This window comes from Mesoplodon densirostris, chromosome 20 (genome assembly GCF_025265405.1).
Source record: "Mesoplodon densirostris isolate mMesDen1 chromosome 20, mMesDen1 primary haplotype, whole genome shotgun sequence".
Classification (NCBI taxonomy): domain Eukaryota; kingdom Metazoa; phylum Chordata; class Mammalia; order Artiodactyla; family Ziphiidae; genus Mesoplodon; species Mesoplodon densirostris.
In genome coordinates this window covers 434,065-457,556 of record NC_082680.1, presented here as the reverse complement: position 1 = coordinate 457,556, position 23,492 = coordinate 434,065, and the positions used below count along the sequence as shown (strand labels likewise).

The following is a 23,492-nucleotide window of genomic DNA, read 5'->3' as shown; positions in this document are numbered from 1 at the left end:
CTTATTTCAAAAGGGAAAATCTTCACAGTGCAATTGCAGATGGTAAAACGGTTTATTCTGTTCACAGACACAGAGCATATGTTTCCTTTTTTAAAATTAGTTTACAGATAGGCCCTAAATCTGGCTGTCTTTACCCCATGTTATCTCGCCAACTTCTGCCAAACTTGACACTAACTTGACACTAACATGAACTTTATAATTTTTCCTTTTCGAACTGCAATTTTTACCTTCTAAACAAATGATAAGAAAAAAGCCCTCATTACTGAGGAAACAAGTTTATGTTTAAAACTGGTCAACATAAACATGTAGTAATATCATATTGAACACACACACACACACACACACACAACCAGGAACACAAATAAAACTGGGGAAGTCTGACTAAGAAAGCTGGATGTATTAATTTTGGAAGATGTCATCACTGGGGGAAATTGAGTAAAGGGTACATGGATCGTCTCTATATTGTTTCTTAAAGCTGCCTGGGAATCTACAATTGTCTCAATAAATTTTTCAGTTACCAGAAAACAAAACAAAACAAAACAAAACTGATTGGCAGACTTTTTCTTAGAGGGCCAGATGGTAAATATTTGAGGCTTTTATGGGGACTGGAGGTGCTAATCCACTGTTGTAGTAAAAAAGCAGTCAAATGTAAATGAGTGGGCGTGGCTGTGTTCCTTTGAAATTGTATTTATAGAAAAGGGCACAGCACACTTGCTCTCTGCAGATCTCAGGTTTAAAGAGACACAAGCTTTTAATATTGTATCTGTTGCTCCCTTCCAGGAAAAAAAAAAATGGTAACAAAAGCTAATTATATATTTATTAAAATTTTTTGCTTTTTTTTAATTTTAATTTTTTATTGAAGAGTAGTTGATTTATAATATTGTATTAGTGTGGGCTACAACATAGTGATTCAATATTTTTATAGCTTATACTCCTTTTAAAGTTATAACAAAATAATGGTTATATTTCCCTGTGCTGTACAATATATCCTGTTGCTTATTTATTTTATACATAGTAGTTTGTACCTCTTAATCTCCTACCCCTATCTTGCCTCTCCCCACTGGTAACCACTAATTTGTTCTCTAGATCTGTGAGTCTGTTTTATTTTATGTAACGCTGTAATTTGAAGCTGATCTCTGTCTTTATAATTTTCCTAATTTGCATAAGTATTTATATGTAAAGTATACATATACACTTTCATTTATTTTAAATATTCTGCAAAGCATTGCTTTGGTATAATGTTTCTTTTTTTAAATTTATTAATTTTATTTATTATTTTTGGCTGCGTTGGGTCTTCGTTGCTATGCGCGGGCTTTCTCTAGTTGCGGCGAGTGGGGGCTACTCTTCATTGCGGTGCGCGGGCTTCTCATTGCGGTGGCTTCTCTTGTGGAGCACAGACTTTAGGCGCGCGGGCTTCAGTAGTTGTGGCGCGTGGGCTCAGTAGTTGTGGCACACGGGCTTAGTTGCTCTGCGGCATGTGGGATCTTCCCGGACCAGGGCTCGAACCCGTGTCTCCTGCAATGACTGGCAGATTCCTAACCACTGCGCCACCAGGGGCGTCCAGTATCATGTTTCTTGATATTGGGAAATCAAATAAATTTACTTGTCTTAAGAAAGTAAGAAATCCTTTTTAGACAGAGCATCATATAAAAGGAAGAAATAACATGAACTTTCTCTCCTAAAATTCTCATCTCTAAACACGAATAGTAAACAGTTAAAAGAGTAAGGTTCTAAGCTGAATAATAGCCATTTTCTTTACTTTTGCTTCTGTTTATCTCTTCTGGCCAAGAGTTGAACTTCCTCTGGAAGAGTTTAGGCTGGGTTCGATTACTCTCCCTTTCAGAGTGTGATGAAGCATTACCGTAAGCAGAATTAAGTCAGAGCGCACTCAGGCTTATGTTTCAGACAGCGTTCAGGAAATCCACTATACAAGGTATTTGTTCAGTAGATTTTACATTTACTCTGTAGGGCTTTGGGTTCGCTTTGCTTTCTCCCCATCCCACCACATCCCAAGCGTAGCTTTAAACATTCAGGTTCAGTTTCCCGTCAATACCAAATTCTTTCTCCCAATCTGTTTCTTTTTCCTTCTGGTTCTTCACGTGTTTTTAATGTGAGTAGCTTGTGTGGAAAAATACCTTGAATGTGGGATTTAAAAAAAGAAAAGAATTTGCTTTAGAAAGACATGTGTATTAAGTTTCACTCGGTGCTGTGGAGTGTTCCCGGGACAGACTTTGCAATTTAAAGGAAGAGGCAAATACAAGCACCACCAGACACTGGTGTGTAAAAAGAAATGTTTCAATAACCACAGTTTAACAGAAACATAGGCCAGTCCTGTGTCGGTTTCCAGATGATTAGTGCGATGAGAGCCGAACAAGGTTAATATGATGAAACCTTGTGATTTTTAAGTGATTTTAAAAGATGAAAGACATTGCTGAAAATATTTTGAAAATTCTATGCACGTCCCTCTCTTTTACCCTACCCTTCATTTAATGAGCTGCTAAAGGTAATCAATTTATTCTACCTCTTAATTATCTCTTGAATCTGACCCTGCATCTTTATCCCCATTTCCGGGGCTTTCGTTTATGTTCTCAATACAGATACTTACGGCAGATACATACTAACTCTCATCATCTACCGCTCAGCCACACACACTCCACATCTGTCCTCCAAGCTGCTGCCAGCATAGTCTTCATTCATCCATCTCTGGCCTTGTCATTCATTTGCTTAAAACCATTCAACAGTTCCCTGTTGCTAATACAACAATATGCAAATTTCTGTAGTCAGTACAGAAGGCAAAGCCCATCAAAATCTTTTTCCTCCCTATCTTTGCCACTTCATTTTCGATCTCATTTACTGTCCTGCCCTATCCCAGCATCCACCCACACCCTTTATGCTCTAGCTGATCTGAACTATTGCTTCATTCCGCTCCACCTCACCTCCATGCTTTTGCATTTTTCCCAGTTTCCCTTAGGCTTCTTTGCCTGAAATTTGCGTTCCTTGAGACAACTCAAGCATTATATTATCAGAAAAGCCTTGTGTGAACCTTTCAGAATTGAGGCTATTTCATCTCTTATTTACCAGCTAATATTTCATCTCTTTGCATGTTTGTATACTCAAGAGTAGGAGGGCATTACTCTTTGGAACTGGGTAGGATAACAGCCCCAGAGGCCATTCTAAACGTACTAAGGGATTAAATGAAGACCCCCTTCTGGAGTATTGCTATAATGAAGGAATGAATATCTAAAGGGAATTTCTAACCATTCAGTAAGTTACATAGGAAACTGTAAGAGTTAATTTGAGAAATAGCAGTGGAGTCATTGTCAAGTGGATCTATGATGTTAACAACATAGAAAATTTAGTGAATCTGGAAGAGAGTATGTAAATTTGGGGAATATATTTTGTATTAACATCAATAGCTATGGTTATCATGCATGTAAATAATAGCGCTTATTTTTTCCAGTTTCAACTATCTTCACAGTTTCTCAACAATCTATATCTCACCAAAATATCCTAACATGTAAACATTTCTAAACCATTATCAACATGGCTAAAACCTAATTCAGTATTTTTTTAAATTGATGTATACCTCATGCATTGGTAGGTGCTCAATAAATACGTGTGGAGTGAATGAATGACCATTACCAATGAGTCTACTCAGCTCCAGACGTAAAAAGATGGCCATCACTTCACAGCCAGGTTGCTGCCACAAGGTCCTTGTACCTTGGAAGAGCATCCAGGTTAATCTTCCTGTGGCCTCTCTTCTCTCCCTTCCAAGGGACCTCTGCATGGCTTCCCAAATCAAGTGCAAATTCTCCCACTTGGACTTAAAGCCATCAATTGCCGCCACTTTGTCTATCCAGAACTCTCTCTCTTACTTGCTTTCCAAACCAGTGTCACTACTGATCTCTCCAGGCTTCCTTGTGACCCACACCTTGACTTTCCTAAATCTTTGCTTCTCCCTTCAAGTTTAGCTAAAGGTTAGCCTACACTTTGGTTTGAAGGGGTTAGTTTGAAGCCTTCCAAACTAACCCCTGCACGAAGCACATGTTTCCTTCTTCCGTTTCCTCATACAGTTTGAATATATTTGTTTGTTCGTTGCACTCGCCTGAGATTTGTGTTCTAGCTGCATCCGGTGTGTCAACTTGAAAAAATGCATCGACTCCTTTAGGCCAATAAACTTATCTTCTCCTTCTGTACCTCCACAGTCCTTGAACATTACTGGGTAAATACAGTGTGGACTTGTGACTTGGCAGCAGCGAACCATTCTTGGTTCAAGAAAGAATAAACTTATGAAAATGAAGCTGTCAGTTGTGTGCAGGAGAGACTGTAGTGGAGAGTCAGTAGGCAAAGATGTCAGCGCAGAGGTTTTCACAGGGCTTATACCTAGTCAACAGGCAAGGGTTTTTATTGAATAACTGAGAGGTAGAGAGGAAGGGTGATAATCAGGGTCTAGGTAGGGCGATGCAATGGCGATCCAGGGGAAAATACAAAACCAAGGTACAGTTTGAATGAACTTACAACCAACTTGATGATTAAGTATAAACTAAGAGTCAAAACTATCACCAGATTTTCGAGGAGAAAATGGTGATTTCAGTGGAAGAATGGAAAGGTTGAGAAAGAGGATTTGGGCTGAGCAAGGCATATAGAAGGAGAAGGATGAACCTAGTTTTGGGCAGATTAACAATGAATGTTGAGAAGACAGGACACAGGTTTTCCAAATTCAAATTCTTTTCACATTTAGGTTGTTAATATATAATATTGAGCAGAGTTCCCTGTGCTATACAGTAGGTCCTTGTTTGTTATCCACTTTAAATATAGCAGTGTGTACATGTCAATCCCAAGAATTTGAAAAAGAACAGGTACATGTATATGTATAACTGAATCACTTTTCTGTACACCTGAAACTAACACAACATTGTTAATCAACTATACTCCAATATAAAATAAAAAGTTAAAAAAAAAAGAAATAGGTTTCCTTTAAGGTGTTTTGGAATAAGAATAATGACATTACATTGGCTCCAATGGATTTTTTTCAGTTGTATCCACAGATTTGAAAACTTTTTTCCCCCAATAAGAATGTGCCATCAAGACTCATTTTCATGGATCATACTTCACCCTGATCTTTTAAGATCACATTAGTTTATTTTAAAGCAAGATTGTTAGGGTACTCCGGTATAAAGTAACTTAATTGAAACATTCATACTAGTATGATTTTGTTGTAATTCTCATTTCAAATTTAATGAATCGGTGCCTGCTGCAAAGGAAGGAGCACACTGGGAGCTCATTTACCTGTGAAAAGGCAGAGGATGAAATCTTGGTTCTTTTGAGAAAATTGCGTGCTGTTGAGGTTTGTTTTTGCTGTGGCTGTTTCTGTTGCTTTAAACAGGATCTAATGATGCTTGAGGACCATTAGGGGACAGAAATCAAATCTTAATCAGCCTGGATATATTTTTCTGTTTAAAAAAAAAAAGGTTCAACTTCACTTGAAAGCTTAGGGATTTTAATTAAAGTAAGCAGAGACAAAAGTACTCTTTTGAGAGCTGTCACTTCTCTTTCGTGCGACACTATTAATAATGTCGTGTAATGCTATTTTGGAAGTTTGGTTCTTTGGCTGTCTTTTGTCTCGTTCTGACTCTTTTCTCCATTCTAAATGAAAGAGGAATAAAGCACTTAAAGGAAGGTGCCATCCTAAATTCACTGTCTTCTGGTGCACCACATTATCTGTGACCTCAGCTGTAATTCTTTGAAGAACTAACCCCCCCCCACCAGCTCTCTTTTTCTTCCGCTTCCTCTTTTACTGTGAGTCTCTTCTCCCAACAACATTTGCAGGGTTCTTCCCAAAGAATTTTTTTTTTCCCAATTAGGATACACACTAGATCATGATGTGAGCGCTTCATTGTGAGTGTAACTTCCCTTTGTGACAGCTCCATTAGATCTGCTCAGTTATAAATCTTCGTATTTCTGACTTGCCTTGAAATCAGAAGGTGTTTTCATTCTGCTCGTCGTGTGAGCCACAGGCATGAAGGGTGGCATGGCAGACATCACAGCCTCTTCAGCCAACGTACCTGCCTGAACCCAGCGCCAGGGCAAAATGTTTACGGCTAAACTTCATGAGTCCGCTTTGATTGCTAATTGTGGGTGGTACACTTTTGAGTTTAAAGAGTGGCTCCGCTGTCACTTTCCATTTTTACGTGTGCAGTAATGTGCGGTGTATAACTTGGATTTCACAATACTCATTGTTTGAAAGTTAATTAGTATTCTTTGTTAGAATATCTGCTACTTTGCTTGAATAATCATTTAATTGCATCTGTCTTTCTCACTCGATTTTGGTGGGTGCTTTTTAAGTCAAATTACGTATTTAAAGTGTGTAATCGCATTGACATGCAAAACGCCGATTAAACATGTTAATATAAACCATACTTGTATTCTGTTCTCATACTCGGTTTTTGGATCATGCATTCAGTGAAAAATCAAAATTATCCATTATTTTAAGATAACAGGAAAGAAGTAAGAAGTTATAATGGGAAGCGGATACTATTTTGTTTTGAATATAATATGTGAAATTGTTTGACCCTATTTTGATACCCTCACAAAAATAGAAACATGGCAGTATATGATCAAAGGAAAAAATTAAAGAGATAACAGTTCTTTATAAACCAGAAGGCCATTAACTTTTAATAATGCTGTCTCAAATATTTTTCAGTAAATTGTGATGATAATCAAAGATGAGCCTATGGGGTTGTGCTTTGTAGTACTGTTTGATTTGATAACTCTAATAATCCATTAAAAATGTTAGAAAAAATACCGTATGCTTACATTAGCAACTATTATGAGTTTGTAAAGATAACCTGCCAACCCCAAGTTATAGTATAAGGACAGGAAGGAAAAATAATAGGATCTAGAATCTTGTATTTTTTTAATCATTTCTTTTAGAGATGTTTTTAAACCTAATATATTTTTTGTTTCTTAGCATGAAAGAGATAAACTGGCTTCAGAAAATTTAAAAAGGAGACAAAACACTGCGTACATACTAAAAAATGTTAAACTCTTTATAAAACTGAAAATAACACCCAAATTATTTTTTCATCTATGTTTCCCATTTAAAATGCTGCGTAGTTTCCTTATTAAAAAAGAATGCTTCTGTTTTTGCTGCTGGGTTTTGGTCTTTACACCAGTCTTTACTAGGTGGCTCTCCAACCCCACACTCAGAATAAAACAAGCTTTTTTTTCCATTTAATATCGCGTTTCTACAGACCTATTTTAAAGCTAACGTTTCCTCTTCATTTTCTTCTTGACAACATGCCTGAAACAAAACTGACAAAAATAATTATTCCCGTGTAAATTAGTATGGAAAGCTTTGGAGTCATACTCTGTGACCATTGCCGGAGTTCTAAATTTCTCAGAACTTTTTTCCCCCCTGCTTGTGAAATATGAATAAATACTGACAGTCTGAGGTGGCTATGAGATTAAATAATGTATATTGAGCACATAACATAGTAGTTCAATAAGCTTTCGTGAGTATAAGTTTCCTTTGTTCAGTTTTCTCTCCAGTTTGCAACCCCTCTTTGGCATTTAGGATCTATAAGTTTACATTGAGGCTAGATTTTTAGTAACTTCTTTCTGGAATTACTGGGTAAAACTAATTTACTTATAGCTAGCAAAAAAAACAAAACAAAACAAAACGTAAAATAGAGGGAACATATGTAGTTTCTTTTTTTATTTATTTTTTAATGTGAAGAGCATTATCTTTTAAGCACACAATATTTTTTAGTATCAGCCGTAAAGGAATTGTTACAGAGTGGATATGGACGTGTTGGAATGCTTTAAAAAAATCGATCCTAGCTAATGGAGAGAATGTTTTTAAAGTGAACTATTGCCATTCCTTCAGTCAACCACATACAGTAGAAAAAATTCAAGTAAACATAGTAGAAAAGGCAAGCTCTTCCTTATAGAATAAATGAGAAGTGCAGTCATCTGCCATGTGGGGAAGTACAATTGCGAAAATCCTTTTCTATATGTGCATTAATCCCTAATGTCTAGAACCAGGTAAGGAGACTGTAATTTAAATGTGCAGTTATCCAAACAAAGTGAATGTGCTGTGCACTGCTGAACAAGAATGTCGATCTTAATGTTAATATTTTTATTCTCCTTTATAATAGACATAGAGTTGGCAAAAGCCATGTCCGTGAGGTCCCTAAAGACCACAGCTCACTCAGGAGAGATGTAGCCAGATTTCTCTTACATCAACGATGTAGATACTGCCCAAGGGAGACACATCCCAGAATAAGCCCCTTGCTGTTGTCCTTTGTAATGTTTTTGATCACTTGTTTTATCTTGAGAAGATCTGTATTTTATGAAACTCAACGTGACAAGGCATAACAGCATTTGAGACTTTAGCAACCAAAGCTTTAAACTGTGTGTGTATATATGTACACACACACACACACACACACTTAAACACTATAGGATTTTAGAATTTTCTTTAAACTGGAAAAAAGACCTTAGAAATCATAATCTGCCCCTTAATTTTATAGGTAAAGGGAACCAAGACTGAAGGAGTAGAATGTGTTAATGGTAGAGCCACAGGATCAAAATACGTTGGCTTGTGTTCAAACAAAAACAAACAAACAATATGTATATATGTATATATAGAATATCAGTATAAGAATTTTTCTTTACCTGTATCTTTCTAATCTATATATAAGTAAGATTCTTTCATGAGTCTGGGTGTTTAATAAATGAAATTGAGTTGTCTTTGATGTGCTTGAGTTTCAGAAATTTTGAAATTATTTTTCAGGACCCTAGATTCCTCTTTAAAAATAAATTAGTAATTATATTTTAAAAAATAAAACATATACTTTTGCAGCACAATCCCAGTCAACATTCAATAGTTAGTGTATACTGTAGCCCCATCCAACTGTGTTTTCCTTACTAGGCAGATAATGTGCTTGCTTACTGATGAAGGCTTTGTGAGCTATTTGTATTTGACACATATTTTACGTATATTATAACAGTGATTTACTAAAAGATTTGGGTAAAAGCAGATATATTCAAGACTACTTGCAAATGGCAATACAGCAGATCCAAGTAGTTTTTTTATCGATAAGTAAATTCTAATAATCCAAGTTTCACCTCACTTTTAAGAATCAGTATGATTTTCAACAGAAGGACATATTTATTGTAAACCCCAAGCAGTCTTTGTGAAACCTGAAAAAGATTTGTGAAAACAGCCTGCAATAAAAATCACACATGCTTCATATAACACTACTTGATAGATATCACTTGCACCATTAAGAACTAAACGACAAAGGATGTAATTTCAGTTCTGGCATGCAATATTAATCGAAAGCCTTTAAAACATCTTGCTGATGGGAACTATGACTATGTGACATTGAAGAATTATGAGCTAAAGACATCTATCTTAATCAGATTTTCAAAGTAAATGCCATAAAACATAAAGTTGTTTCATTCATCTTTACATTTTCACATGTTTCCGTGGGAACATCAATTCCTAGTGTGTTTCTTTAAATGCAAAGAATACAATTCAGTACTTAAAGTATGAGTTCAGTCTACAGGATCGAAATACATTTTAGCCAGCCGCCCTGCAAATACAGGGAATTATTTCTCTAATAATGTGCGTTTCTTTCCATCTTTTATGCTAGTGATATGTTATCCTAAGAAAGCACTCTAATTGAATGATATTAAGAGACTATAGAAAAATAATTAGGTGTATATTTGCCTTTATAAATTTAGAAATGAGAAGAGAATGTTTTTAAAGACATCCCTGTAGAAGGAAATTATTTTATGGGCATACTCACACATAAACATCTTCTCTGGCCTAAAAAAAAAAGGATAAAAAAATTTTATTGCTTTATTTGAATAAATGGGTAAAGTCTGGAAATTAAGACCTTACATCAAAATAGCACATCACAGTTTATAAAAATCCTTTAATATACATTATCTCTTCTAATCCCCACACTTTACTTCCATTTTACAGATGAGGAATCAGAGAATTTGGAACATGAAATTGATTTGCTCAGAGTTGCACTAAATTTCAGACAGGGAGCTTGAACCCAGGTGTTAGGGACTGAATGTTCGTGTCCTCCCCTACCCCCAAATTCATATTTCCCTAACCCTAAGCCCCCCCCCATAACTGTATTTGGAGATAGGCCCTCTAACGAAGTAATTAAGGTTAAATGAGATGGTAAGGGTGAGGCTTGATCTGATAGGATTAGTGTTCAGATAAGAAGAGCCACTGGAGAGCTCTCTCCAGCCCTGTGAGGACACAGGAGGGTCCTCTTCCTGCGAGTCAGGAAGAGAACCCTCCCGGGAAAATGACTCTGCTGGACCTCGATCTGGGACTTCTAGCCTCTAGAACCCTGAGAAAGTCAATTCCCGTTGCTAAGGTCCCCCCCCCCCGCCATGTGCAGTATTCCGTTATGGCAGCTCGAGCAGACTAATAGTCCAGGTGTTTCTTATTCTTCTCTGCCGTAAATCTAATGCTTATTTACCTCTTCTATGGAAAATTTTAATCAACTGGCATTAAAAAATCTGTAGACTCATGAAATAAAAGATCAGAAGATCTGTGAGAGGGTATCTCAGTCACCAGCTTCTTTTTGAACCTCTATTTTGAGAGGAAGGCTTCTAGAGGCAATTAGCATCCTATAGAAAGACACAGGCTTCCAGCCTGAACAAATCATGCTTACAATTTTTTTTTTTTTTTTTCCGGTACGCGGGCCTCTCACTGCTGTGGCCTCTCCCGTTGCGGAGCACAGGCTCCGGACGCGCAGGCTCAGCAGCCATGGCTCAGGGGCCCAGCTGCTCCGCGGCATGTGGGATCTTCCCGGACCGGGGCACGAACCCGTGTCCCCTGCATCGGCAAGCGGACTCTCAACCACTGCGCCACCAGGGAAGCCCCCATGCTTACTATTTTAAAGGGTGCAACAAAGCCTCAGAAAATACATATCGTTGATCTCCCAAACAATAACAGCCTCACTTTGCAGTTTATGGAACACTTTCCTATGCATGATCTCATTTTGATACTGGTTTTCATAATATCTCCCAGATTTAGTATTCTTTTCACTGTACCATCCTGCTCTCCATTGGTGCTCAGTCATTAAAGCAGCAGAAAAATATTTATTGGGAAGAGGCTTTTAGTGTTATGCATACACGCACACACAGACACACACACACACATATTATCCCCAGAGTAATAATGACAGAGAAGGGAATTCAACAAGTATGCATATGTCAGCTTAAACTATGACTCTATTTCCTTTTTAATCAAAGAACATCATAGCATGGTTTCCACTTAACAGATCACCCTCATTGCAAATGCCAAGAATGGGAAGGATTCAGTGGGTTCCATTCAGTCCATGTTGCCTCTAGGTAATGTTTAATGTTTGTGATAACACACATCTCTGCTTAGAGGCCATAATATGATTGGAAGGAAACTAAAAATTTGATTCTATTTCTATGTAAGACATCGACAGACAATATGGACTCAATAAACTGCCAGATAACAAATATGATATCAAATAACATGCTAAGGAAAAAGATCAATGGCAAAATTAATATTTGGCAGGGGGGAGGGGAACCAGATCAGCAGGGTTGCTGGGTACTTTCTGTGTATTCTCTAGTCACTTAGTTTTCCTATAGTTCCGGAAATATTTTTAAAAATAAAAATTAGGGCTTCCCTGGTGGCACAGTGGTTGAGAGTCCGCCTGCCGATGCAGGGGACACGGGTTCGTGCCCCGGTCCAGGAAGATCCCGCATGCCACCGAGCAGCTGGGCCTGTGAGCCATGGCCGCTGAGCCTGCGCGTCCAGAGCCTGTGCTCCGCAACGGGAGAGGCCACAACAGTGAGAGGCCCGCGTACCACAAAAAAAAAAAAAAAAAAAAAAAAAAAAAAAATTAAAATTAGAAAAAGGTTCAGGTAAAGTAGGCTGAATCTTTTTCCTATAATTGATTAATTAGCTATAATTTAAAAAATGTATTATAATTGTCATCATAACTTTTTAAAAACAGGTCAGTTTTAAGTTTGAAAGTTCTATTCTGGCTTTTTACATAGCTGTTTTCACAAGCAGTTTTAACAATTGAAATCTGAAGTAAATTGAAATTTGGTATAAAATGATTTTTTATTATATGTACCTTAAGATGTTACTAGTTACAACATAAGGTAACAGAGTGTTTTATTTAGAAAACAAAAAATTTATTTTCAGTATTTATAACATAAGATAATACAGGTAGAGTATTTATGATAAGAATTAATATGGTAGAGTTTTCATGTTTACATTTGGAGTGAAGTAATTTTTTTTACTATATGTCCCTTAAATGTTTTACGTGTATAACTTAAGATATAATGATGAGGTTTTTTAATTACCTTAAATTTTTAATATTTATAACATACACTAATATGTTTCAAGAAAATATTGTATAGTGCCTGAAATAAAGCTAAAAACTGTAGAATTCACTACATGACCCATCCTCCCCGCCACCAGCACCATTCTTTGAGGAGAAAAACTGAGGCTCAGAAGTTAGTTGGTTTATATGTGGTTATGTTTAGTCAGATAAAGCAAGTACTCAACCCTACGTCTCCTGTTTCCTTTTCTAGTACTTTTCCTTCTATACCAGACATTTTCTTTGTGATAAAGAATACGTTATCTGAAAAGCATAACAAATTCTGCATTATTTGGAATATTCAATTCACTTTTCTTATTCTTTATAAGCCACTTATCACATAGTAATAGCTTTTAATTGCCTTCCAGCTTATTCTTATCCATATTCCAAAATGTGCTTTATTTATATCATACCATATACTCCATTTCAAGTCAGTAAAATTTAATTGCACTAAAATCAAATGTCCATTAGGAAATCAGAGAGGAGGGAAAAGCGTCTATTGATTGTATGTCAGCAGTTCTTCCTTGTCAAGATTGGGACAGATTTTCCCTTTTTAGCTTACTCTCTCAGGTAAAATATTTTTTTAATGGGTAGAAGACTATCCTGAAACACATACTGAGACATTCAGAAGGTATTTAGATCCATTTTTCTATGCATATGTAAGTTTTATGTATGATTCTGTAAAAAAAAAATGGTTATGGAAAACTAAGAATTCTGTAGAGGATAATGTGTCTGTGGCATTATTGGCGTTAAATATATTGAAAGAGGAACTACTTTAACAAGCAGAAGATATCCATTTCCATTTGCTTCCACCCACTAAAGTAGGTGAGGGTGCTTGACAGTAACAAAAAAGAGAGTAGCAGAGATAATTCATATGACATGAAAAAGAGATGAATAAATTTACGTTCTCTATAACTTGACAGCCATTTGTGTGGTATTAGGAACTTTGTAGAAAGCTGTTTAAATAGCTCCAAAGAAAACCCTATTCTTGCCTTCTGGAACTCTCACTGAATGTATATTGAGCTTTCTTTCATTCTTTTTTTGTCTTTGAATTGCTCTTTCATATTTAAGCAGTCTTGGTCTTTCTCATGCCATCTGAGTGATTTTCCCAGATCTCTTTTCCAACTCACTGGTACTCTCTACAGTTGTATTTAATGTATTGTTTGAACCACCCAGTAAGTTTCTAACTTCAGTGTCTGCATACACATTCTACCTTTTTCTGTAACCGCTCCTTCTTTTCTCATGGTCTCTTATTCTCATGTTCCTAATTTCTTTTAAATCTGTAATCATTCTAAACATACTTATTGTTTTATCTTATGGTCATATTATCTGAAGTTCAGGGAGATACGTTTTTGCTTTTTGTTTTGTCTGTAGATTTTGACTCAAGGTAGATGTTTTCTCTTAAGTTTTACGATTTTAGACTGTAAATTCATTGAAAGTAGGGTTTTATCTGTGGAAATCCTTTGTGACTTGATTTGAGAGCATGCTCTTCTAAACAAGTTTTGCATTTGCTTCTTCTGGGTCCTTGGGGAGAGGCGGGTAGTGTTGCTGATGAGTACCACTTTTAATATTAATTTCTTGGCTTGGGGGTCCCAGAACTATATTGATAGTAAAAGTTTCAACTTCATACTCTGACTCCAGAGAAGCCCAGGCTACCGGCTGAAATTTTTACGAGTTGTTTTCTTCCCCATCCAGGTTCAAGACAGCACAGCAAGACTCCTTATTGTCTCTCTGCAATGAGGAGGTTTTTTAAGTCTACTGTTAGACTGAGGGTATAGCACTTTAAGTGTCCAGGCTGTATGTAGGGGTCTCAGGAACAGCTGAGGCATGAATTCTTGACTCTTGCTTGTACATTGAAATGTTACAGAGACTGGCAGGTCTCCCCGGGGAAGCTACAGTGTTGGCTCACGTGTACTCGACAGTTTTTCTCTCCCCTCTGTTTCTGGCCCATCCTTTCTTTCTAATTCAGTTACATTAATCTAAAGTTCACGTTCCACTGGTGGCGAAGGTTGTTGGCTGTTCTGTTCACTGCTGTATCCTCAATGCCTGGAACAGAGCCTGGCAAATGTTAGACAATAGATACACTAAGTGAATTCATCCAAAAGGTATTTATTATATTTTACCCAGCAGTTCTGGATATTTCATAGCAAGGGGGTTGACAGCTAATCTAGGTTGCCACATTGCTTGAAACAGAAAATGCAGTGGACTCTCAAAGAAAAAAGAATGCAAAGGTTGAAAAGACTCAGACCTTGATGATTTCTTCTAATCCTCATTTCAAGGAATGACCCTAAAGAAACTGAACCAAATTCTCACTAACTCAGTAAGTACAGTAAATCAGTTCATGTGTGCTGATTAAATAATGCCTTCTGGCCAGTACAAATCTTCCTTTTACATCTTCTTGTTTATCTTCAAGATTTTTCATATTCAAATATCTATATAAATAGCCTTACAATCAGTAGTCTGATGATGAAGGTGATGAGAACACTGCTGTATATAGTGTATATAGTATTTTATGGTTTTTAAAGCACATTTTAAATTTTCATTTGATTTGTGTGCAACTGTCAGAAATGTTTAAGTGACAGATAAACTGTGGTGACAGTTTTTACACAGTGCCATATTTTAACCAAAGGCTTGCAGAGGTATGTAAATGGACAATTCCCTTTCAAATACCTAGCTTGTGTGAGAATCGCTAGATAAAACAATGAACCAGAGGAGCAAGTTTATGTGAAAGTGATTTTCTGAGTGAGGTGAGGTCTCTCTTCTCTAATTTCCATTATACCATTTCTTATCTTTTTATTATGGTGTGGAGGATGGGGGTGAGAAAGGAGAGGAGAAGAAAGCACCTTGAATATGTAAATGTTTTCGTTCAATTTGGGCTCCACTGAGTTGTGGTATGACTAAGTACACATATTTTCTTAACTCAAGTTTTTCCCATTTATGAGGAAAATTCTTGCTACTTAATTTTTTTCTCCATAGGGATATAATGTCAACTAAATGTCTGCAATATATATGAGATTTTCTGAGCAAAGGAGATATTTTTAATGTAATGTACTATTTTCAGTGTCATAAAATACTTGTATTTATAATATGCCTTTCCTAATAGCTCCTGAAATGTAGCCAGATGAGGAAGGTGTTTACCATTTTTACCAGTAGAAAAATTTACAATTAGAAAATCAAGGAAAAGCAACTTCTGTAAGGCCACTGAGTTGGTTGATAATGGAACAAAAGATTAAGCTAAATGTAAGAATTACATTGGGATTTTCAAATGCAAAAGCTAACTATGATTTGGTCCTTGTATACTTGGAGCATCCACTCCAAGCTCTGGTCACTAGAAGCACTGTTTACAATAGCCAAGACATGGAAACAACCTAAGTGCCCATTGACAGACGATTGGCTTAAGAAGATGTTGTATGTATCTACAATGGAATATTACTAAGCCTTCAAAAAGAATGAAATATTGCCATTTGCAGTAACGTGGATGGACCTAGAAAATGTTATGCTTAGTGAAATAAGTTAGACAAAGAAGGACAAATACTCTATGGTATCACTTATATTGGAGTCTAAACCATAATACAAATAAATCTATATACAAAATAGAAACAGACTCACAGGCATAGGAAACAAACTTATGGCTGCCAAAGGGGAGAGGGAGGGAGGGACAAATTAGAAGTATGGGATTCACAGATACAAACTACTACACATAAAATAGATAAGCAACAAGAATTTACTGTATAGCACAGGAAGTTATACCCAATATCTTGTAAAAAACTGTAATGGAATAGAATCTGCAAAAAAGAAAAAAAACAAACCTGAATCACTATGCTGTACACCTGAAACTAATGAAATATTGTAAATCAACTGTACTTCAGTAAAAAAAAATTAATATGGTAATAAAATATACAACAGCAAAGTATTTTACAGGTTTTGTTTTGGTGACCTGTTTTACGAAAGAGGTCAGTTTTGCAGAATACTTCAGTTTTGCTTGAGACAGGTGGGAGAAGGTAAAGGTACAGCCAGGAAGTAAAGTGAGAATGAATGAATTTGGTGGTAGAGAAACAAAGGCTTTAACCCCACCATTGCTAATCCCCAGTAAACCCGTGTGGCTCCTTCTAAATGTTTGTCTAGTTCAACGCTGTCTGTGTATCTTGTAAATGCCTGGCGGGGGGGGCAGAACCAGAGTTTATTCATACATTCACCTCCCTGTCTTTGGTATCCAGGAGTTCTCAAGCCACAGGAAGAAGAATGCTTCTCTGGTTCTCTAGTAGTTCAGTCAAGCTAAAAACGCTTCTGTTCTTCCGTGGTTCTCTTCCCTTCCCCCAGCCTCATCCCCTGTCCTTCATCTCCTGCTCCCTCCTTCCCCCTCCCTCCCCTTCCCTCTCTCCAGCCCTCTATCTTCCATCACCCATTTGTCTTTTGTTAGCAGACTCCACTCAAACTGCAAACAGATATCTTAAAGCAGCACAGCTGTCAGCCCCTAGCCTTCTATCTCCCTTCCAAAATAGAGTGTTTCTTCCCTGGGGACACTTGTAGCCAGCCCGCCAAAGCCTTAAAGGGCACATGTGGACATGTGGACATACACCCACACAAAGGTATTTGTATCTCCCAGCAGCTATTATTTTCTCTCCCCACTTTGGCCATTTCCACTCTGGCCCCCGAAGACCTCAGCCCAAGGCTGTGAATCAGGGAGAGCTGGACTGAATTGCACCTAGCTGTCTGGAAGCTGCCTGTAGTGGCTTTTAATTAAAAAAAAAAAAAAAAAATTCAAACCAGCAAATATGCCCAGTTAGGTTTAAAAAAAAAAAAAAAAAAAGATGTTCCTTTTTTTTTTTTTCAAATTCTTGTCATGATTCTGTGGTTATAGGAGATGGGAAAAAGAGACCCGCTGAACTTCATGACTAAGAGATCAGATTCCCTCTTCTCTGCCAAGACAGTAGTTTATTTTTGATGCCTGTGATATTTCCGATTCTTGCTTGGTTGCCTGTTAAAGGAAAAACGTTTCCTCTTCAGAGATACTGGATAGTGTGTCCTTACTTGTGGACAAGGCTCTTGAGTTACTTTGTTTTCCCTCATGATGTTCTGCCCTGAAGCTGGCTATTTCTTCCAGCTTAATAAGTTGCCTTTAGCACTTACTGTATGTCAGGCTCTGTATTTTTTAGATTCCTTTAAATAAGCACTATAAAATAAATGAAGCTCAGAGAGATATGTAACTTATTCAAGAAAACACCCCATGAAAAATAACTCTCCCACGTTTATTGTCATTTGTCTCTATGGCCCCTCCACCTCACTGGTTCATACAGCAGAGTTGCTATCCAGGAAAGTGGTCAAAAGTTTATTTTCTTCCCCCTGTGGAGCTCAGTGAATATGCCTTCATTTGCTTGGAATTGGGTTTTATAATTTGATTAAACTGGAATCTACTGCATTGTCAAATAGCTTTTTTGTGGTCTAGTAGGCGGCACACCTTACTGTGTATGTTATGATCCAGGCTGACCCCCAGCTGATAGGTTTAATGGGATGGCCTTCAATGTTCTGTCAAAGAGCTAACTTCTTTGGTGGCAAAGAGCTGAGCACAGTGAGCGAAGCCTAGTCTATCTAATGTTTATTAATATAATGTGAATTTGAACAGATATCTGCTATCATTTGTGTCCAGTTTATCAAATAAAAACAAGCAACTGTCAGGCTGTCATGAACGTTATATGAGCAGCAGGCACTTGAACAAAGAAAGATAGGCTGAAAGAAACAGCACTGGTTAGGTACAGTATATAATTTCTAGTAAGCATAGTGCCAAGAATTGAATTTTTTTTAAAAAACGTAGGGAAGACCACTTGGAAAAAATAACCTACATCTTTTCTAAAATATCTAATTTGGAGGATTCTTAATCATAAGCTTTAAAATATAAGGAAAACGTACTATACTTGGCAAATTATAATACATATTTTATGTATTGTTTCATATCTTATATATTTATATCTTATATATTTTAGGTAATTTCTCCATTATTCACACATCTTAAAAGGTAGATTTTAAATATTGGAACATCTGCCATGATTCAAAAGAAATATTCTGAAAAACCAGTTTCTGTAGTGAGTTACATGGTACCTGCCTGGATGAGATGACACCCCCCTCCCAAGGTCCTGTTATTTCATAAATATCACCGATCATTCAGCATATTTTTAGGAGTCTTTGAAGCACAAGGCTTAGTGAAGGTACTGGAAAATCCAAAGAGCTTTAAGTTAGAGTCCCTGCCTTTCAGGATCTAAGAATTTAGTTGGGGAAATAAGACATGTTTGCAAATTACCTTAGAATTAAAGGCAATACACATGTGTAACTGGACCACTTTGCTGTACACCTGAAACTAACACAACATTGTAAATCAACTATATTTCAGTAAAAGAAAAGGCAATATGAGCAGGCCCCACTGTTTACTTCAGCTCTCCCTTCATTGACTTCTTCACCAATAGTCATTCATTCAGCAGATATTTACTGAGTATCTATCATCCTGTGGTCCTTAGGGGTTCCAAGGTGACTCTCCACAGAGAGTCTAACAGGGCACATGAAACCTATAAAAGTGGTATAATACAGAGGGAAAAGTGAAAAGAGCCATGGAAAAGAAAGATAAAAGGAACTTCCCTGGTGAAGCAGTGGTTAAGAATCTGTCTGCCAATGCAGGGACTTGGGTTCGAGCCCTGGTCCGGGAAGATCCCACACGCCGCAGAGCAACTAAGCCTGTGCGCCACAACTACTGAACCCGCGAACCACAACTACTGAAGCCCGCGCGCCTAGAGCCCATGCTCTACAACAAGAGAAGCCACCGCAATGAGAAGCCTGCGCACCGCAATGAAGAGTAGCCCCTGCTCGCTGCAACTAGAGAAAGCCTGCACACAGCAAAAAAGACCCAACACAGGCAAAAATAAATAAAATAAGATAAATACATTTATTTTAAAAAAGAAAAAGAGAAGAAAGATAAAAGACTCTAAGAAGACTCAGGAGAAATAACTGATTTCTACTTGAAGAAAACAGAAGTCCTCATTCTTAGAGCTTGAAATACACAGGGTTTGGATATAGAAAGTTGGAGGAACATGTCTTTCAAAGAGAAGCCACTATACAGAAGTGGAAAGCTGTGGTGGAGATACAGTGGGTACAGCAAGCTTGACTAGAACAGGGATGCATCAAGAGATTCATGGGGATAACGTTTGCAAAGATACCTTGAACAAGTATCACATTCACCTTTAGAGTTCACTTTATGTTTTATAGGCAAAACGCCTTTGGAGTTTTCCAGGAATAAAATGACACATTCAGAGCTATGTTTCAGGAGCACTGAACTTGGTGACTCTGTGAGGTCTCATCTGAAACTTTTTCTCAAGCCTATGCAAAGCCTGTATCAGTGGATTAGCTTAAAGCAAAGGCTACAGTTGATGTTTTGGCTGTCCTTGTATGGATCTGCCCACCTATATTAGATTCTAAGTGCTGGTCTCCAAGTCCAAACCCTGTTCTCTGTTTCCTTGTGCCCACTTTGAACCTTGGTCATAAAACTTCCCTGGATATTCATCTGTCTTCCTATGAGGTGAAGAGAGAATGTTCTCTCTATTCTCAGTGCTTTTCTTAAGCAAACTTTTTGATCTTAAAAACACTTCAAATCATGTAACTGATCATGTTTCCCTCTTTGCAACAAGGTAATTTAGAGCCAGATTTGTACCCTTCTCTAAAAATGTGTAGAACTGTATACAGCAGGCATTTTGTCCACTCACCTCATATCTGGCTTTATCTTTCCCGCTTTGTTTTCTTTTATTCTATCTTCCTCTCTGACTATGTTCAATTTTATTTTATCTTGTTATACTTTATAAAAGTAATCTATCTTTTTTTTTTTTTTTTTGCGGTATGTGGGCCTCTCACTGTTGTGGCCTCTCCCGTTGCGGAGCACAGGCTCCGGACGCGCAGGCTCAGCGGCCATGGCTCACGGGCCCAGGCACTCCGTGGCATGTGGGATCTTCCCGGACCGGGGCACGAACCCGTGTCCCCTGCATTGGCAGGCGGACTCTCAACCACTGCGCCACCAGGGAAGCCCAAAAGTAATCTATCTTGAATAAGTCGGTAAAAAGAAAAACATACACCAGCTACTTCTCACGTCCTGTAAGCCAGAATCTCTAGAACTAGCATTGACCTCCAGCTGAATCCTGGGATTTTGCTTCTGTTTGTGATGGCCAGAATTTAAATTTCTGGCCATCCACCCCATGTCACTCAGACTCTGCACTTATTCTGTTCCATCAAATTTTAGATTGAACCTAGCTTTCATTATCTGGACTTGTTTTATTGGTAGGCCTCCTAATTAGGTAGTCAAATCAAAAGAGGTCCCAGCAGACAGAACACGGTGTGCTGAAATAACCTCAGACAACTGGAAAAAGGAAGGATGTTTACATGATGTCTTGCATATTGTAAGTTCCTAATGAATACTTGCAAAATGAATGAGTGAATCCAGAGAAAGCAACAGCAGAAACTAATTAGTTTCAAAACCTTAAATGGAAGGTTTTAACCCATGATTTATAGTTTGATTTAAGAATAAGAATCTTCCAGAAACTAACACAACATTGTAACTCAACAATACTTCAATAAAAAATAAATTTTTTAAAAAAACTAAAAAAGAATAAGAATCTTAAATTCAACATGATGAAATATATGATGATAACAGACCTTAAATCTTTTAATGTTTCAGTAACAATCTTAATATTTATAACAATCTTAATATTTATAATGCTGTATCATTTACACAATGCTTTCACCTGTTACTGACTTAGCAGATCCTTAGAACATAGAAGCTTGACAAATGCCTGTGGGATGAATGACGAAGTGTGTGAATAAATGAATGAGTGAGTGCATTTCATTTCATTAGATTTGCACTAATACCTGGACGGGACAGTGGTATTGGATTGTCCAAAAAGTTCGTTCGGGTTTTCGTAAGATGCTATGAAAAACCCAAACAAACTCTTTGGCAAGCAGTATTTGCCACGTTACAGTTGAAGAAACAGAGGCTCACTATCATGATGACTGACAGAGTTAGGAAGTAACTGTGGTGCCCTTACCTCGACACAGTATAATATCTGATATATCCTTTATTCTATGTAACCTATCTATAATATAAAACCATTCTTTCATGGAGCTGTACTTAAAAACATGGAGTCACCTGCTTCTTTCTAGGCACAGTCTTAATACTTTTCCTTTTGAAATGTTTCTCTTCTTTCTCTCTTTGTTATGAGGCCGACCTTGTCTAGGCCCTCGTAACTGTAGCTTTATTTTTTTTTTAAGTAATTTTAGTATTTATTTATTCATTCATTTTTTGGCTGTGTTGGGTCTTCGTTGCTGTGCGTGGGCTTTCTCTCTAGTTGCGGAGAGTGGGGGCTACTCTTTGTTGTGGTGTGCGGGCTTCTCATTGCAGTGGCTTCTCTTGTTGCAGCACACGGACTCAGTAGTTGTGGCTCACGGGCTCTAGAGCACAGGCTCAGTTGTTGTGGTGCATGGGCTTAGTTGCTCCGTGGCATGTGGGATCTTCCCCGACCAGCGATCAAACCCGTGTCCCCTGCATTGGCAGGCAGATTCTTAACCACTGCGCCACCAGGGAAGTCCGTAACTGTACCTTATTATATGTCATCTTATAAACAGCTTCTTGAAATGTTCCTTAAAGACATCTATAGAGATTCTAATCATATGCACTGATGCTAAGAACAGCAAAGCTAAGTAGTTAAATGATACCTGAATAATAAATCTTACATGAATTTTAAACTGTTTGTTTCTTTTGTTCTCACACGATTAAAACTGTATGTGCGGGCCTCCCTGGTGGCGCAGTGGTTGAGAGTCCGCCTGCCGATGCAGGGGATGCGGGTTCGTGCCCCGGTCTGGGAGGATCCCATATGCCGCGGAGCGGCTGGGCCTGTGAGCCATGGCCGCTGGGCCTGTGCATCCGGAGCCTGTGCTCCGCAACGGGAGAGGCCACAACAGTGAGAGGCCCGCATACAGCAAAAAAAAAAAAAAAAAACTGTATGTGCTATTTTAACCCCGCCATGTCTCCAAAAGCTAATTTCACTTTAACTGAGAATTAGACTTCTGTAATTTTTCATGAGCACCAAAACAATGGACCAAGTAAGATTTCTATAGTTTCCAGAATGGGAATCTTCAAGAATAGTGACTGTACAAGGAAGCAACTCTGTTTCATAGATTTAGGTGTGATCTCTGTCCCTCATTTCAAGAGTAAGAAATTATTAGTTGTTAAATGATATGATACGGATTATTAGAGACCCCTGGAAACATGGTGTTACTAATATTATACCCTGTGGGTGGAGTAATTTTAATTGTTGTCCCTGTAAAGAGGTTTGATACTATGTATTCAAACTCTTACATATCATGTATCCATTTCATGCAACCAGGATTACAAGGTTAGACTGTGTTAACAATCACTGCTGGAGTTCACATGGTAGATGAAAGATAGTCCCTGTGTTTCCTGTTCTCTTTTAATATGTGCATTTATATTAACAGCATGATTTAATGCATCACTTTAAAATTATATTGCACTTTGAACTGAAGTTAGTCAAAAATTAACATCTTATGTGTGCGGAACCATAATAAGTTTAACATTAAATTAAGGGTCATCTGTCTGTTGGCTAAAATGTAGTATTTGTGCATTCTAGCATGTCCAAAGCTAGGTAATGAGAATGAGAAGTGGGTCTCAAATGTTCCATTCATTTGCGTATTTTAACTTATGACTTATTAGCTTTAGAGAATTTTTTCCTGGTTACAACCCACTGTTGTGTTTATATTCTGAAGTTGCTGGATCCTTTATGATTCTGGTTTAGAACAAAATATTTGTACCACTGACATAGTGGCATGAGTTGCTCTGATCACTTATGACTTACACCAAAATGTAGTTCTACTGCATACTGTGAAATTGGAAAATCTGTTCTGCATGTGTTCTAATGGATGTAACAGTCATTAAGTATATGAGCCTTCTGACGTTGTAATCAGCTGTGATTCAGTCTGTTAAATATCCATGAAACAACATCTGCTTCACACAGTGACCTTCTGCTAAAGAATACGTAGCATCTATTGGTA

The 23,492-nt window shown here is 37.6% G+C and overlaps 1 protein-coding gene across 1 annotated transcript in view; it reads left to right on the top strand.

Annotated features, from left to right (window-relative positions):
* The window catches only part of TENM3 (teneurin transmembrane protein 3), a 323,385-nt gene that overhangs the window by 114,251 nt on the left and 185,642 nt on the right, over window positions 1-23,492 (top strand). The gene's annotated exons all lie outside the window — the stretch shown is intronic.